Here is a 6,000-nt window from a genome sequence, read left to right as displayed (position 1 = left end):
TTTGTCCACCCTCTGACATCACATCAGGGGTCAGTCTAGATAATCCCATGTCATCTGCACCTTTTCTGCATGTAAATTGACCTGTGATACAGATTCTGAATCTGCAACATGTCAATTCTTTCTGCTGATTTTCACCACGACGTTCACCCTTTGCAAAGCATGAGATGGATTTCACAGCAAATCCGTGAAAAATTCTGTTTGCTGGAGAAAAATCGCACCAAATCTGATGTGCACGTACCCCAGGGCATCCAGATCAGTTTAATATCTGATTATAAATTGGTCTGATTTTTTGTCTTAAACAGTCGAACGTGTTAGGGTGGAGTCAGACGAGCGTGTTTATGTGCGCACAAAACCACGCGTCTATTAGAACCATTGGTTCTCTATGGTGTGTTCACATGTCCGTGTTTTACAGGTGTGCAAACGCACATACCTGTAAAACATAGGACATGTGTGCACCATAGGTCCGTGGTGCGTGTCAATATTCCCTTGGGGAAGTCTCCTTGTCACTGAACACTGAGACAGCATAGTCACAGTGTTCAGTGACAAGGGGACTCCCCATGGGGAATAAAGAATCTGCTGACACAGCTGTGCAGGGAGAAGACAGGCTGGATGCGCCTGATCCCCGGCAGCTGAGGAGAGGTGGGTATATTTTTTATTTTTAACACATTCTATGGATGATTTTCCGTTTTGTGCGCACCTACGTACAGCACACGCACACGCTCGTGTGAATGCACCCTTAAGCTGTACTGCTGTGCAAGGGATTTTCCCGTAAACGTAATAGTAACATAGAAACATAGAATGTAAGGCTGAAAAAAGACACATGTCCATCTAGTTCAGCCTATTACCCCCCAATGTTGATCCAGAAAAAAGAAACATGGAGGCAGACGCCAATTTTTCCAATTTAAGGGGGAAAAAAATCCTCCAACTCTAATCTGACAATCGGAACAATCCCCTGATCACCGACCGTTCTGAAGTAATCAGTGACTATATGATGTAATATTGTTACACACAAAAGGCGTCTAGGCTTCTCTTGAATTCTTTTATTGAGTTCTCCATCATCCAAGTGTAATTGCGTATGGGCTGCAGGTTCATCAGTGACCATAGAGAACAAGGGGCATTATGTCGCAGATATATATGGTAAAATAGAATATGCTGCGTTTTGTGATCGGAACTATGTAATTCATTGCATTCGATTGAATCGTGTATTACCGCGGATCATACGCACGTGGAATCTGCAATTCAAATACGGTCATGTCAGACCGGCCTACTTCTGATGAAAAAAAAAAAAGTTGAAACATTTGTTGGATTGTGTCCATATTTATGCCTATGCAGTGGCAGAACTATAGGCGGTGCAGAGGTAGTAGTTGCAGCCAGGCCATTTAAATCCAATACAGCAAGAACATTCTAAGCCTTCCTGTGTGTTTACCCTAATGTTACGTGGGTTCATCAGGGAACCCTAGAAGGGACTATCCCAAATCGCAGATCTAAGCAAAGGAAATGCCTCTAAACCAATTCAGATAATAGCGCATGAATCAGTAAAAAAAAAGGTGTGCTGTAACAATCAATTATGAATTCTAAGAAGCCGAAAACAAAAAACAAAAAGACGTGATGTCACTGCCATATAATTACTCCCAATTACTACTCAAAAGAGCTGCTACTGTCAATTCCCACCGGCGTTACTATCCATATGGGAGCAAGACCTTTCTGCACCTGAGATCTTGTGCGAACATCTTCTCGCACTAATGACTTGGCAGCATTGAAACCTTGGCGGCAGCATCTCCGTGATGGCAGTATTGGTTTCCTGAATCACAGACGGCAGCCATACAAACTGATGAACAACCCCTCACCAGACCGACTCACAAGCCCAGTCGAATCAAGAGGATAGGGATGATCCTTAGCTCAAGCCCTGGTCCTTCCCAAAAAATACAAATTGCTATATGGAGGAGCATTGCATGGGTGCAATATACTGTGAACCACCGCTCACATACTTATCATATATTGATGGAGTGGCTGCTTAGGAAGTCCAGGACAGCCTGCTAGGATTTAGTTTATGGGGTGTTATAGGCTGTAAGCCTGCAACATGTGCTACATGTATTGATGGGATTGGCACCCTTTGTATGCCTTCTCTATGTTGTTGTTGGCCGTCTAGTTGTTCATGATCCCCAGCGACCCTAAAGGTGAGCTCTCTCCATGTTTTTCGGTTTTGCACTGCTTCTTTCAGTTATGTGATATCCATGCCAGTATCAGCTTTGACAGTATCAGCCATCGTGTTTTTTTTGGCAGTCGGGTCTTCTTTTGCCACTGATCTGTCCAAGCATTATAGATTTTTCTAGTGACTCTGCTCACAATTCTTGGCCAAAATCCGTGAGTCTGAGTCCGGTCATCTTCCCCTCCAGTGATATATATTGGGTCTTATACGATTCAGGACTTCTCTGTCTGTTCCTCTCGCCATCCAGGGTATATGCAGCAGCTTTCCCCAGCACCACAGCTCAAACACATCAATCCTCCTTCTATCAGCTTTTTTTCGCAGTCCAGCTTTCACATCCATACATGGCTATGGGGAAAACGATGGTTTGCACTATCCTGTGTTTATTTGCTATGCCGATATCCCTACTTTTCCAGATTTTGTCCATGTTTAGCATCGCGCTTCGCCCCAATACTATCCTATGTTTTATCTCTGGCATAGATTCTCCAGCCTGGTCAGTTTTTGAATCAAGGAAGATGAAGTCTCACACACATTCTATGCCTCATTGATTTGATTTGAATTTGGCCATTTTTTGTAGTCAACATGATTTTAGTCTTCTTTAAACACAGGTAGAGGCTCATTTTTTCACTTTCAGTTTTTGAAACTGCTTCAGACCTGCTTCTGTTTCTGCAACAAGTGTAATACTAAGTAGCCACTCTCCCCCCCAACATGTGGTAGGTATGTGAGTGGTTGTTCACAGTATTTGTACCTGTGCAATGCTCTTCCATATAACAATTTGTCTCTATTGGGAAGGCCCGGGGGTTAAGCTAGTGATCATCCCTGTCTTCTTGATTGGATCGGGCTGGTAAGTTGGTCTGGTGAGGGGTTAGGAACGAAAGGCATACCTCAATTTGGGACACAGTGAGTCAGGGCTGGAGCCATGGTGGCCTTATGCTCATAACTTGGCAGCAATAGTAATAAACTCTCCTATGCCCTGGATCTAGCCATGCAAGGTTGGCCATGGGTTGGGATCACTGTTTGTTGTAATAAGCATGTGGTGAACTATATACCAGAGTCCTCAAGTAAACACAACATAGCCAGACATTGTGGTTTGGATGCTCAACAGAATTTCTAGTAAACTTCTCAGGAACAAAGAATAGCCAGAATACAATCAGGTCTGGCACTTTCCCATGCAATGGGTGCTGACAATAGGAAAAGGGCCAAGTCTTTTGTTATTAAGGTTTTAGTAAACCAAAAGCCTTAACACCAATGTAACCAGCCTAAACAATATCTATACACCTGTGTTCCAAGTACTACTCGGTCTCCGTAACGGTTAGGCTCTGAGCAGTCACTATATCATGCTCTTTTCATGTTTTCTGCTTGTCATAGCACACGCCTTTTTTTTAAAGTATTTATTGTTTTGAAGCATTTTCTTTGCTCATATTTGTGATTGTCTAATTTTTAGCTTGGGGATAGACCCTTTTATAATTCCCTGATGAACCTGTGTATCTATCACTGGGGGAAACATGTAGGAACTTCTAGAACTTGCTTGCTGATTTGGACTTCATTATCTTTTTTTAATCCAGTGCATGTTATTTATTTGATCAATGACTTTTACCTCTGTATTCATGCATCGGCTAGGCGATCTGGGTGGCCCGACTGTGTGTATAATTATTATATGACTGTATCTGATAGTTCTTATACCATATCCTCCCACTTGATATAGATTTCTGCCTCATATAGAAACTTCTAGGGGTTTACAGGAATAGATCGTTGTCACCCTTGTCAGGGCGAGTGCTCTGCTTAGGTGGTAATATAACAGAGACACATTATAATATTTTTTTTCTTAATTCATGCTTAATCCGTTTTATATATAAAAATAAAGGATAGATACTCTGTGATTACTCAAAATGTCATGAACCTTATTGATTAATAGCCAGGGGTTGCATTTTAATGATAAAGTTGTTTAAGATATACACATAAGAAAGAAGTTCCATAAATGGTACATGGCAGGCCGGCATCTGTTAGAGATGATGTTTTGAGGCTCAGAAATGTGAAGTTACAGCTCTGCATCTCTGGCAAATTTTAGAAATCTATGCATCTAAATGTAACTTAATGCTGCTCATAACTCCCATATAAATATAATACATATAGTCAAGCATTCAGTTGACAGCAAATATTATATGTAGAACCAGCTAGTATATAATAAATTAATATTTTCAATTTTAATCACATAACATCATATTTCCTAGCATTGTAGCACATAAGTATGGTGACATGTTTTTAATCTCTTAATGTCACAGGACATAGGTTTATGTCCTGGATAAGTGGTGCTTAACGCAACAGGATGTTTAACGCTGCAGGATGGCACAGGTTTAGAAGTAAGCCATCCTGCAGCGGAAGCCTGCTGCGACTGACTGACGGTCTCATGCTACAACAGCTGGGATGGGTAAGAACACAGCCCCCTGCTGTTAACTCCTTACATGCCACAATAAAAGTAGATTGCAGCATGTGTAGGGTTCACAAAGGGAGCATACTCTGCTATGTAATAGCAGAGGGCCTATGAGTTGTCAGGGCCTATGTTTGCTATTGTAAGCTATATTGCATTGCAATACAAAAGTACTGCAATACATTATCTTAGCGATCATAGCCTTTCTGGTTCAAATCCCCTAGAGGGACAAAGCTACACTTTGTCGCTCAAAAGACAAGCCCTCACAGAGTTCTGTCGATTGAAAAAGTAAACAGAACCTGGTATCCCAAAAAAATAATAATTTCCCAAAAACTTTTATTGGGCAAAAGTGGAAAAACCTAAAAAATATATATCATTTTGGTATCATCATAATCGTACCAATTATACAGAAAATTTAGGTAATTTAGGGTGACTACACATTACAGCTTTTTTTCACTGCGAAAATTCGCAGCATTTTTTTTTTTGCAGGGGTCTATGGGACTTGTAATGTTAAAATCGCGATCGCACAAAATCACAGTTTTGCGGTAAACTGCGATTTTGCGCGATCGCGATTTTAACATTACAAGTCCCATAGACCCATGCAGAAAAAAAAACGCTGCGAATTTCGCAGTGAAAAAAAACTGTAGTGGGTAGTCACTAGAGATGAGCGAACACGTTCGGCTCCGCCCCTTTTTCGCCCGAACACCGAACTTTGCGAACACTTCAGTGTTCGGGCGAAAAAGTTCGGGGGCCGCCGTGGCAGCGCGGGGGGGTGCGGCGGGGAGTGGGGGGGAGAGGGAGAGAGAGAGGGCTCCCCCCTGTTCCCCGCTACTGCCGCCCGCGCCGCCGCGCATCTCCCCGCCCCCCGGCGGCACCCGGACACTTACGCGCGAACACTGCAGTGTTCGGCAAAGCCGGTGTCCGGGTGCGGATGTGTCCGTAACGGACACGTTCGCTCATCCCTAGTAGTCACCCTTATGCTGTCATGTTTTCAGTACTGTCTGCTGAAATGTCTTTATACAGGCAGAAGGGTTTTTTTTTCTGTTCAATCAGTTGTAAATTTCTTGACCTCTTATATTGAGGTTCTTTCCTGAAAGATCTCTACTAGCATGTGAGTTTTTATATTTCTTTATGAGCATCTGATAATGCAAACTATTTAATCATTTGCCAACTATCAAACCCAATTGACAAAGGACTGAAAAACTGTTACTGCCTAGTGTTAGCAATACACTCCTATCAGACAGGACATGAAAGATTTCATTGTACAGCTGGTAACGGACATTCGGGGACAAAGCGGGACATTCATTAAATGTAGTTTTTTGTCAGTTTCTGGAGTAAAAAAGTTGCAAAATTTAGTGTAAAGTTT

The sequence above is a fragment of the Eleutherodactylus coqui genome, chromosome 6, assembly GCF_035609145.1.
Source record: "Eleutherodactylus coqui strain aEleCoq1 chromosome 6, aEleCoq1.hap1, whole genome shotgun sequence".
NCBI classification, from domain to species: Eukaryota; Metazoa; Chordata; class Amphibia; order Anura; family Eleutherodactylidae; genus Eleutherodactylus; species Eleutherodactylus coqui.
The sequence above is the reverse complement of the archived record's forward strand: the minus strand, read 5'-3'. Positions refer to the sequence as shown.